Consider the following 13,249-nt stretch of genomic DNA (forward strand, 5'->3'; position numbering starts at 1 on the left):
ATTCCCAGACTTTAGTGTTTGAATAGATATATATATATATAGATAGATAGATAGATAGATAGATATTGTCCCTAACATTTCATTCCTAACATAGTCTTCTGCATGAAAGGAGTGCAACATTGGTATGTGAAGCAATTGTTGCTAGAGTCAAACAGTTGATAAGGAGGCTGTTCTTACTTCTGACTTAGTTTTGAGAAGGACCTGCTACAAGTCACTCATAAATGACAGAAAACACTGTTGACATGCAGAGAGAACTGTAAATGCATTGTAAAGTCTCTGCTTGTCCAAATACAATTATTAAAAATTCAGATTTTGACAGCTCCATCTGCCTCAGCATGTACCCTGAATTTGTAGTTTGGCTCAGAGGGAAAAGAAAACCAAAGCTGTTGCACAAAGTAAAACTTCAGGTGTCATCTAAAGACCTACACATAACACATGCCACAAAAGATATCAATTTAAAAATGACTAGAATTTGAACACTTGCCATATAGTATTTACCTGCAGACTTTTAGATAGCTGCAGTAAATAAGTGAGTTGTTTTTCTTATTCTTCTCTTTCAGCCATTTTAGTTACATGCTTACACAAATAGCATCCATTGCTACACACACAGAGATGTGAATGTTGAGATAATCCTTTTTAGTTTCCCTTTCTTTCTTCTTTCTTCTACACTCTGTATCACGCATGGACACGGTTATTGGAGGTTTAAGCAATCCCCTGCAGTTTTGCCATCTTCTTCTTATAACCAATATGCACAAACTACCACATTCTCGCAAGTGCCTGGACACAGTAAATCTTCTGGTCCTCAGTAATCCCTATCACTTTTCCTTCGGGGTTTTTCTATGTATACTATACCTCAATGTATGTTGCAATCCAATTTTTTCCGCACAGCAATGTCATGTCTGGCAATACTCTTTGTTGATAAGACTGCTGCAGACAAGGTGGATTACAATTTTCAGAAACATTGCTTACTTTACTCAGAGATATTGCTGATTGCTGAAAAGACAAGTGGGGGGTGGGGTGGGGTCTGCTATGTCTGTTACTGTGGACCAATGTCTGAAGCCCTAAAATAATTAATTACTAAAAACCCTTTATTTCTTATTGGTTAATAATATTTTCCTCTATCTTGCATAAACAAACAAAAACACATTAATATGCTGAGGAGCTTGCTTCTTTTAAAAATGGAAAAGTACCACTAAATGAACAATAACAAGGCCAAGCTGTTTAAATAGCATCAGAAGCTTTTCTGTACAGTGTGTCCTTGCTTCTATTTTTTATTCAAAAGTACCTTCCTGCTTCAATGTACTAAATTTGCTCCAGTGTCAGACATAGGTTGCATATTCTCCAGGGGAAGATGTGCTACAGCAGAGTGAAATAATGTGAAACATAAAAATTCAAGCACCCCTCAGTGAAATAAATGCACTAAACGTTCCTACACTTGGAGATGAAGAAGCTCTGCTAAAACACTTTGTTTACTGTGCCGTGAAAGCTTTCAGGGCCTCTCTGACCCACACAGACACTCTCCCACACATATACTGCCACAGTCAGGCACTTTCACTTACTCAGTCCAAACAATATGGACCCCCTAACCTCTTGCATGCATACACATACGCAGATACAAGACAAAAAAATATAAGCTCTTATTCAAGCACAGATTTATAGTATTATAGATGAGGGCTGGTGGTGGGGGGGCTACACTGACTTTTTCATTTTATTATTACTTATATATATTTCTTAACATTACTCAAATAAACATCCACAGAATGTGAACAGCAAAAAAGGTACTTTTCATTTCTTCTTCTTCTTCTTCAAAAAAAGTAATAATAGCGTAGGGTTGGGTAATTTCTTGTGTCAGAGGATGTCGAGATGTCCAGCTCCCGCAGACTTAAAATGGATTATGTGTGATCAATAGTGGATAGAAAATAAATAAAGGATACCCCCACTAGATGAATGCATTAGGTGTTTTATTATCATCCCCTCTCCTCCTCTCACATACTGTTATAAGCACTCTGATTCATGCCGCTGAATTATGTGGCTTTGGTATTGGATGAATGAATAGACATTATCCATACCCAGATTTACATTTGTTAGTACACACGTGGGCACATAACTACTTTAAGTACAGATACATTAACAACTGTAAGATCACCATAATAATGCATACCAATATGCTTGAAAACTGCAATCAAGGCAGGTTTATTTTCATAGCACAAAACACTATATCATATGGTAATGTGGACATAAAGCTAAATTTAGGATTTTGGTAAGTCAGTACCTCTCCAGACAACTTCAGGTACAATTCAGGAACTGACATTGAATAGGGAGATGCTCCATCAGATACTTGCTCTAGCCTAGTATGTTTTAAATTGCCAATTAAGGTCCAAACACTGGGCAAATATAAAAATACCATATAAAGATTGTCCTAGGAAGGATTCTAGTCTAGCCTCCAGGAGCTGTAAGGCAATGTCAGTAATCATGGCAGCACCATGCAGCCCAGATTCAAAACATGACACATCACATGCTAATATTGTCTAATGTTCTTCAAACTTTCAACAGAGTAGACTAGGAATTTCTTTAAATTTAAACCCAAGAGTCAAGACATGGCAACATTTCCTGAGGCAAACTCTCATGGAGGAGCAGTGTCCACTCTTAAGTCACAGCAGAGCACACTGTAGTACAGTGACACATTATTTTAAAGAACAGAACGGCAAAGGATTACATTCACTAAAATGAAACTAATAGCAGTTTCCTTAAAATGCCTTCAGAAGAATAGCTCACCCATGCTAAACCAGTATCAGAATTAAGTTTCACTGCTCATTCATAGTCCTTGAGCTCAGGCATTACAGAAGAGCCCTTTCCAGATCCCAGTGTCACAACCAAAAAAAAAAAAACAAAGTGAAATCCAGTACCACAGTGAAACATCCCTCTTTGTACTCTAGTCTCATGAAGAGGAAGCATGCACCAAACTGAACCCCAGTTTATAAGAGGAGTGCTATCATCTCTTCACTTCCTTTTATCCCTGCCACTAAGCTACTCCAGCTCTGTATCACAACAAAGTAGAAACAGACTAAGTAAGCCCATCTTGAAAGAGAGTTGTCAGTCCAACAACTGATGGAAGTGTTCCTTCAACTGAGCCCCTTCCTGGGCATCGCCTCTCCTTCTCCCTCTGTAGCCCCCAGCTGAAGCTCAGTCACACACTAACACTAGTACTATCCTTCCAGCTTTTCAGCTAAGCAGAATTCTTAAATAGCCAATCGCTAACCCTCCTGAAAGCAGTCAAAACAAGAAGGGTGCCCCTAAATGAAACCCAGTGTCACAGAAAAGCACTAATGCCAGTAGCTCAGTCCGATTAACTGAACAACAGTGGACCAGCGCTTTCCTCGACCTTAGTGCCCATGATGAATTAACCGAACCCAGGGCAGCCGCTTCTTCCCCACTCTTCCTCCAGACACAGAGAAGCAGCGCCACCCCATTCCCTATTGTCACAGACAAGTAGCGCAAAGCAGCTTCACTTCATTCCTCAGTTTCCAGCCTCACGAAGAAGCACTTTACCCTTAGCGGAGACCCAGTGCCACAACGGAGAAGCATCCAAATACAATCAAGCAGCGTGGCCCTAATCGAACCCCTGTCTCAAAGTGAAGTCACGCCCCTTATTTGGCTCCCCGGTATCATAAAGCTCAGCTCTCCGTCATTAGTGGCCTCACACAGCGGAACGACAGTTACCCACTCAGCATTCCCTCGGTAGCTGTGGCTTCTCAGTGGCCGCTCTCCTAAATAAAACGAAGCTAAAAATATCCGCTCGCGGGCAGAGGCTGCAGAGCGCGGGGACGCGAGCGGAACCGGCGCGTGACGTAAAGGGGAGCACCTTATAAACACACGGGAGAACCGACACGCGCATCTGGCGCGCCCACCTGTCCTCGAGCTAGGCAGTGTCAGCGGCGCGTTTCGCGCGAGGAGCGGTAAAGGAACAGGTGGAGGCAGAAGTTCATTCGGCGAAGAAGCCGCTTGCTGCGCAATGTCACTCGGATGTCATTCTCGGTTCTTGAGCCCGGGGATACGCGGGGCTCCACAAGTCAGCCTGACCCGAAGCGGGCACGAGTAAAGCCTCTGTGGGGGTGACTTCTGGCACGAGTGGGCTTACCTGGTTCTCGACGCTCGCGGCTTGGCTGCTCTCTTCTACACGAAGTCCATGTTGCCCGGCGCTTAGCAGGTGAACAAGTTCAACGTAACTTCTGGGTGGGTTTCATGATGTGCCACTGGCGGGTAACACAACCTAAATGAATACGTGTGTCACTTTGTATCTATGTGGGTAGACATGGGGGTCAGCGTTTCTATTTGTGTCGGAGTATGCGTGCGTGCGTTTGGCTTCCAACAAAGCGCTTGTGCACTAGTGTTGCTATTCTTCTCCAGTGTAAATGTTTAAAGGCGTCAGTGTCTGCGTTTAGCATTGTTTACGCGTGTTTATTGTCACGCTGATACATGTTTGCCCATTTTGTCAGTGTACCCTTTGAGTGCAGGTGTTGGCATTTTTTGTGCATGCCGATGAGGTTTGTACACGCATCGCTTGTGAATGTGCTGCAAGTTTGCAGACGAATCTTGGTGGAAAGCGATTAATCATCCACAAGTAGAGGGTCAGGTTCGGAGCGATTTAGGAAAACATATTTTGGTGCAAATATTGACTATTTTGCTAGTGTAATGTTTTCTTTGACATCTCAGTTGTTAAGATGCCTTATTGTATATAGTGCCTTTCATATTGCATTTTCCAAAAAGGTCAAATCCGACAGTTTAGTAGTACATTGTGTTGGCGAAGAATTCATCAGCATTGAATTACTGCGATAAGAAAAAATATCGGAGAATATTGAGAGGTGCGAAAGTAGAATGTTTGTCTAGCCCTGTGATACGAAAACAATAACAACCATTTCAAATATAATGAACGATATCCCAAGGATAATACTGATGTTGAGACGGTACTTAAATAAATAATTTAAAATATTAAGTTTTATGCTATTTATAAACTGCAACTGAGTAATTTAAAAATCGTTAACGAAGCATACATCTCTCGCCGTTTGAATTCTAGTGTCAGATTCATGCTATGTGCAGCTTCCTAGCACAGCCAAACGGAATGCTGTTATGTTGATGGGAGATTCAAAATAGTTCTTTGTCACTGTGCCTGGCGTCCCGTTCAGGGTTAGTTCCTGTTTTGCTAGTGACGCAAACAGGCCACGCTACAGCCCCCAACGACCCCAAATTGAAATAGCGGAACAGGTCATATCAAGCATCAATAAGTGATTTAACCTGATAAAACGAATTCAGTGCTCAATAAACCTCACTGATGTCAGAGTTAAAGAGCGCGTGATAAATATAGTTTGGTTGCATTCACGTAAGGAGCGTTTTGATTTTGCTTTTTTATGAAATGTATTATATTAAATTGCTTGCGCTACTAATTGGTGTATTCATCGATTGAGATATATTTCCCCAAACGTTGGCATCTAGCAATCATTCATTTCTATCCAAACCAATATATAATTAAGGCACAACGGACTGAATGCAGGGTGGATCAATGAGAAACTCAAGTTTACCTCACTTAGGAATTTTGTATAATCAATTTAGAAATAACAATCAGTAAATACGTGAATACTGAAGGATATTTCGTTACTTAATGGTTTAATGCGTATTTGAATCTAATCAAGTGGCATATTGACAGTTACTTGTGTTTTATATATATATATAAACATTTTTGGGGACATCCTTGTGTGTGTGTGTGTGTGTTGTGTGTGTGTGTATACACATTTTAAACCTTAATGTTTTCTTTAGGTAAATTTGATAAAAATAGTCATTTTAAACCTCTTTTTAAAGTAGAAAAATACAGAATGTCCTGAAGAATACATCATTATACATCAGCATGTCAAAATATGTGTCAGCAGCACCTTGTTTGTATATTTTACAAGTACACAGAAACACATAAATATAATATATAGTGGAAGCAAGTTTGTAAATATAAATCAAGACTGCCAAATTGTATAGGATATTACTCCATAGCGTACTTTCAAAATGTATGATGTTTATAAATCAAATTAGATCATCCAGTCTGCTAAGCTCATTTAGTAATGTAATAGAAATACATTAAATAATAGACAAAAGGTACATAAAGTATATCTCATCTATTCTTTTTGGAAAAGAATTGTTTTACAGGGTGACTTCCAATAGTGAAATAATTTCTGTCATTTTTTAAAAATATGATAAACATTTATGTAGATCTTTTCTTACCAATTTCTTTAGTCAGTGCTCAGGCAGGTTAAGTGATTTGCACAAGTTTACATATTAAGTTGGTAGACTAAACCTCTTAAATGACTGAAATTGTCTGCAAAATAATGATCTTTTAGTGATTCTTTCTTCAAGTCATCAGCTTGGAACACATTGCTTGAAGGACTAGCTTTCAGATACAGTTTCTTTTGATAATGGTGCTTTGATGAGATGATGTCCCCTCGGCCTTAAAGTAAAGAAATTATAGTAAACTTTTCTTCAGGGTTGTTCCTGGTCTCGATCTTTTTGTTTCATGTTGACTGAAATTGCTCATAATATTCTGATGTGGGATTATCATTGTATTATGGTGTGTAGTAGAAACGTTTCAGATGTAAATTCTGAAGTTTATACAGTGCAGCCTAACATTAATATTCACTTACTCACAAATAAGAATCCATGTTTTCCATTGGGGACTAGGGTACGTACCTGCTGCATCTAGTTCAAGCTAGTCCTGAGCAGAGAATTAGTTCATTGCAAGCCACACATTCACACACATTGAACCAATTTAAAGCCACCAGTCAACACAGCATGGCCATTTTGGATGTGGAGGGAAATCAGAGTGCACAAAAAAATAATGCATGAGAAGAACATGCTAACTCCATACAAATAGTAGCAGAGCTGGGTTTTTCAGCCTAGGACTCTGAAGCTTTAGGCAGTATGGCTAACCATTGCACTATGCCAAACAATATTACTCTTTTTGTTTTCTTCAGTACATAGCCTGCAGTATGAGAAAGTAGGTCTGATATTATAAATACATTTGGAATTGGCTTTTTCTAATTTTATGCTTCTCTTTTGTATGTTCACATATATTTAATATCTAATTAAATTAATCACTCTACGACCCTAATAGCATTAACCTGGTTCAAAAAAGGAAAGATGGGTGAGTTAATTTTTACATCAACCATCATTCATATTATTAATAGCAAATATTAAGTTCATGCCTCCCTTATATTAGATTTACCCAATTCTTATTCTTTTGTCAAACACTGCATAGCTGTCAATATTTCTAAAGTTTCTAAAAAAGCAGAAATATTTATAGTTGATATATTAGTTTCTTTTAATAGTGGGCAGGCAACTTAATGAGTTGTAAATAATTTGAAATTACCTTACTCAGTCCTAAGTTGTACAGTCATTCCAATTTGCCATCTTCATATTGTTATTTAATGATAACCTCACTGTACTGACAGATCTGAAAAATTTTAGAGTAGAACTAATCACCTACTGGGTATTGTACTGTTCAGCCTGTACCAGGAAAACAATCTCCTAAACTGTAGTTTATGGATCTTGTAAAAAGGCAGCAACATGTTGGGACTAAATTGCAAACTTGTTTTCACACACATGTCTACGAACTGATATTTAGCGTGACTATATATATGGACCTATTGAAAAAAAACTTGTCAAAACTTAAGAGCATTAAATGTTTTTTTCTTTCTCTTAGCATTATTACAAGTTGAATGGACTTTGGGTTAAATTATATTATGTTCTCCCCAACTATAATAGTATTTCTTCTTATACTATTTAAATTTACTGTTGTTCTCAGTTTTTGTTTTTTATAGTAGTATGATATCAAGAATATATGACAACAAAAAGGAAATAATAGCAATAACCCTTAAGTAATAGTTCAAGAATATGTAACAGTTCTGTGGTAAAGTGATAATTAATTTTGCTAACGAATTCCAAAACAACATAAGTTGAAAAATAAGAACTGTTATAAAGTAATTAACTAAATGGATGCAGTCTGCTTTTAATTTTAAATTCTTTTTATTTTAGTAATGATAGTCTTGAAATTGAAACATGGCGGGATCAAGACACAGCTCTTCTCTAATGTGGAAAGAGTAGTACTCATGCTGCAGGGAATGAAAGACTGTTACTTCTCCATGTGTATGAACATTGTGTACCATAATGATCAGTACTTAGTTGTAGATATATAGAGGCTTGCATTGACATATTTTCAGATGTTGTATTGTTTTTCTGTGTATGCAGAAACTCATTTACTGTTATTGAGATATATTAAAGTCTGTGCTGTGTAAAATTCTGATTTGTTTGTCACGAGCTGAATTAATGTTCTTATTTTAAAATCACCTTTTTCATGCTGTTACTTAAAATTGCTTAATTACAGAGCCAGTGTTATGGTTTGAAAAAATAAATTTATTAATATTTGATTGACTACAATTTTTAAACATGATCTTTTAATAGATTACCTTTTGTATTTTGCTAATGGCATATTAACCGATTTCTTTATATTTGAACAGAGTGCAAAATGCAGTTTAGATTTAGACCTTGCAAAGGAGAATTATAGAGGGTATGGCAAATCTGCCATTACTTATACTGAAATAATTCATATTAATGTAAGAACATACATATGGATATAAGAAATATGACGAACAAGTGAAGACCATTCAGTCCATCAAACTTGTTTGTTTATATGATAGCCAAACTGTCCCAATATTTTGAATTGTATCCATACAATTCTTAAAGCTTGTGAAGGTTTCTACTTCTAGTACATGTCTTAGTAGTGTTTTCCAGATTTCCTCAACTCTGTGTAAAGAAATGCTTCTTGTCTTCAGTCCTAAGTGCACTTCCCCATAATTTCCAATGATGTCCCTAGAGTATGCCAATCAACATTTAGTTGAAAGAATTCTACTGGGTCTACTTTATCAATGCTTTTGAGAATTTTGAAAACCTGGATTAAGTCACCACGTGGTTTCCTCTGCTTAAGACTAAACAACTTTTGTTCCCCAAGCTGTAGTTGGTTGATCTCCTTAGCACAGCTTCAAGTATTGCTATGTCTTTCTTGTAGCGTTGTGACCAGAATTGCACACAGTATTCCAGATTTGGTCTCACTAGCACATTAGTCGATGCATAACATTCCTTGACTTATATTCAACAGTTTTTACAATATAACCTAACATTTTTTTGCCTTTTAAAAGCTTCAGCACATTGAGTAATGATGAAAATGTTGTGTCAACATAAACCTCTAAATCCTTTTCAGAGGTTGCTTCCAGTAGAACAGTATCTCCCATCTTGTATTTTTAATTAACATTCCTTTGGCCCATGTGCATCTCTTTGCACTTTTCTAAATTAAACTGCATTTTCTAAGTGTTCACCCAGTCCTGACTCTTGCCTAAGTCTTTTTGAAAGGTTTTTGTTGCATCCTCAGTTTTTGCTGTTTCTATAATTTTAGTGTCATCTGCAGATTTCACAAGTTTACTAACTACAGCAGAATTAATGTCATTAATATAAATCAGGAAAAGTAACAGTCCAAGAACAGACCCCTGAAGGACTCCACTGATGACCTCACCTCACATGGATCATTCTTCTCTTATTTGTTCTCTTTGTCCCCTGCTGTTTAACCAACTTGAGATCCAGTTTTGTAGGTTACCTCTGATGCCAACAACTTCTAGTTTCATGATTAGTCTTCAGTGTGGGAAATAAGTCAAAGGCTTTTTGAAAGTCTAAAATACTTATGTTGTATGCTTTGCTTTTGTCAACTACTACAGTTGGCAAGAGGGTAAGATGTAGTATTCATGATACCCAGATTGTTTAAATAACACCAAGAGGTAAGTAGAATGAGACTGCTGTAGATCTATATCTAGCTATATTGATGTTTTCTTAGGTAGGATGCCTAATTATCATATGGTTACAGTATGAGGATTTACTTGGTTATCTTCAAGTATTTTCTAGTGCACTGGTGTTGATTGCTTCCTTATGCTTTTCATAATTGAGAGTGAAGAATTCTTAATCCATACTGGATACAGCACAGCAATTCAACTGGTTTTATTTGTTAGTCATTCACACAAATTTTTATTCTCTGACTGTGGCCACTCAAATCACTCTCTCAAAATTATTTTCTATATAAAGATATTAGTAACATTCTGTAAAAGTAAATTTGACATCTGCACTCATTTTGGAAATTTAAATGGATGAAGACTTAACAGAGTTTTTAAAGAGGATACATTCTGATTATAATTGCTTATTATTTAATTTATTAAATACATTTATTATTTATATTTATTATTTATTTAAGATCAGTGTCATATCAGATTTTTTTTTGGTTGTATTTACTTCATCTTTAGTTCCATCACCATTTCTGCATCTGAAATTCCCACATGGACTGACCTAAAAAAGGGATGTGAGATGGTTTCTTGCACTAAGACTACCTCCTTCACATTGACAGATTCTGCCAAATCTAAACTTTTTTTTTGATATTTCATAAATGACACACAAACATCTAGTAGTGGTAAAATATAAAAAAGAAGGGTTACAGGATCATGACCAAAGAATTGTACCTTTACACTATGTTTTGCATAAATTAGATCAGGATAGGAATAAGATGGGAGAGTTGTATGTGTAGGAAGCTAAAGGAAGGGGAAAAGTCAATTGAATTGTGAGGAGACTGTAAGTTGTTGTGTATTGGAGAAAATAAACAAGGTAGAAATGGTGTAAGGATAGTATTATCCAAAGAACTTAAGGATAGTCTTGTCAGTGTGAACAGAGAAGCGACAGGGTAATGAGTGTCAAGCTGGGCCTTGATGAGACTGTAGGTAATGAAATTTGTGCATGTGTTCCTCAATTTGCCTTTGAGTAACAGAAGAAGGAGGCTTTCTGGGCATAAAATATTGAAGTCCTTAAGGTGGAACAAGACACAGAAAAGGTGGTTGGTGGTGGTGATCTAAATGGGCATATGGGAAAGAGTATCGAGAAGACCAGAGAGGGTACATCGAGGATGGGATGTAGGCAAGAAAAATGAAGAAGGAGAGAGGATAATAGATTTTTTCCATGGCACTTGATTTGGTAGTAGTTAACACATTTTTTTTAAAAAAAAAACTAAATCAGCTTGTAACTTATAGTAGTGGAGGAAGACAAAGCCAAATAGATGTTCTAATATGTTGAAGATTTCGTTTGAAAGAAATAAAGATTTCAGTGTGTGGAAGAATGTTGGGAGAAGAACAGCAAAGTTGTATGAAGAGTAGGTGGAGAGGTGTTATGTAGGATGACAGGAAGAAGAAGAACACCTGGGGACAAAGGTGGTGGTGGAAAAGAGTGGCACAGGATGTGACAAAATCTAAGAAGGAGGCAAAGAAGACCCAATACCTCATCAGGGATGAAGGAAGATAGGCAGACAAAGAGAGGGAAAGAGGATAGTGACAAGAACCAAGGAACAGACAATCGAAATATATGAAAACTGGAAACAAAAGAGGGAAGAGAAAGATTTTTACAGTAGCAGAGGCTAGGAAGAAAATTTGGAAGGATTTTAGTTATTTAAAGCAGATGAAAGATGAGCAAGGTGTGGTCTTAAATGAACGTATCAGGATCAAGAATAGATGGAAAGAGTACTTTCAAAACCTAATGAATGAAAAGATCCAAGGGTAGTATTTTGGGATGGAGTCCAAAATAAAGGGGTAGTACAAAGAATGAGGGTTAAAGAATGAAGAATGGAAAGACAATAGGATCAGATGAAGTACCAGTGGAAGTCTAGAAGTGTTTAAAGGAAGAACAAGTAGATCTATTGTAGGATCTAATGCAAATGATCTATGAACAGGAGAAAATACCAGAAAAGTCAATAAACAGTGTGGTTGTACCCATTTATAAATAATAGTAATAATACATTTTAGTTTTTATAGCACCTTTACCATGCTATAAGAGTAAACTATAAAGAGACAAAATTGATTTCACAAATAATGAAATTTTGGGAAAGGGCTATAGAGAGAAGACTCAGGGAAGAAACAGCCTTTGAGGAGGATCGGTCAGTGTTTATGCTAAGTAGAGGAACAACCAATACAGTCTTTGCATTGAGAGAAGAATCGATAAAACATAAATTATTGGAAATTGTATTTATTGATTTGTTGAAGAATTGTGATAAGACACGTTAAGAGGTCTCTGAGTGCATGAGAAGTATGTGAAGATTGTCCTGGATGGGTATGCAGGAGTGAGGACCTGAGTTAGAAGTAATGTTGGGGTAACAGGCAAGATTCTAGTTATAGTAAGCCTGCACCAGGGATCGTCTTTAAGCCCTTACTTCTTTGATCTGGTTATGGATGTGTTGACACAAGAGATTAAAGATCAATCCCCATAATACATGCATTTTGCTGTTGACATTGTGTTTTGTAGCACTGGAAATGAGGAAGCGCATTTGGAGTTTAATTGTTATCAGGAGTCAGATGTTAGCTTTCAGGAAGGGCCATTGAAAATATTGAATACATTTAAATATCTAGGGTCAGTTGTAGCGCAAGATGGAGAGTTAGATGCAGAGATAATCCACAGAGTGCAGTGTGCATGGAACAATTGGAAGAATGTATCAAATCTATTGTGCAATTGAAGAATTAAGGCAAAGGTCAGATGTAATGCTTTTAAGAATAGTAAGACCAGCAATGATGTATGGGGCCGAGGCTTGGGCAGTAAATGGAGTACAAGAGAGAGCATTGGATGTGGCAGAAATGAGAATGTTGAGATGGATGTGTGGAGTTACAAATAAGAACAGAATAAAAAAATGAGATAATCAGAGGTACAACAAAGTAGGAGGAATATCTAAAAAAGTATGGGAAAGTAGGTTTAAATGGTATAGACATGTTTTATATACTGGATAATTTATTTCAAGAGTGGTGAGGATTACGATAATTAATTTGCTGTGGAGGCGGGGAGGGGCAATGTCATTATCTAAAGGCAATATCTGATTCAGGTCTCAAAATATCCTAGAGTTAGTTTCGGATGGAACGCATTTCATATTTAAAGACTGCATTTACTAAAATTTTGCCTCTTCTCAGTAGCTGGTGGTCTTCCTAAGTGAATTATGTTGTGTGTGACTAATAGCAGGATTGCTTCCAGGTTTTCCTACTGATTCCAAGTCACATATTACACCACATGCAAAGCATAAATTAAGAGAAATTTTGGCAACTAATTGACTTACGTTATCCCAATAAAAGAACAGGAGCACTACAAGAAAGTAAAC

The 13,249-nt window shown here is 37.0% G+C and overlaps 1 protein-coding gene across 1 annotated transcript in view; it reads left to right on the top strand.

Annotated features, from left to right (window-relative positions):
* Positions 1-3,525: 3,525 nt before the first annotated feature.
* Positions 3,526-13,249, top strand: part of syndig1l (synapse differentiation inducing 1-like) — a 134,605-nt gene continuing 124,881 nt past the window's right edge. Inside the window, exon 1 of the mRNA XM_039741177.1 lies at positions 3,526-4,207. The gene's annotated coding sequence lies outside the window, so the exon portion shown is untranslated. The remainder of the gene's footprint in view (positions 4,208-13,249) is intronic.

This window comes from Polypterus senegalus, chromosome 18 (assembly GCF_016835505.1).
Source record: "Polypterus senegalus isolate Bchr_013 chromosome 18, ASM1683550v1, whole genome shotgun sequence".
In the NCBI taxonomy this organism is placed as follows: domain Eukaryota; kingdom Metazoa; phylum Chordata; class Cladistia; order Polypteriformes; family Polypteridae; genus Polypterus; species Polypterus senegalus.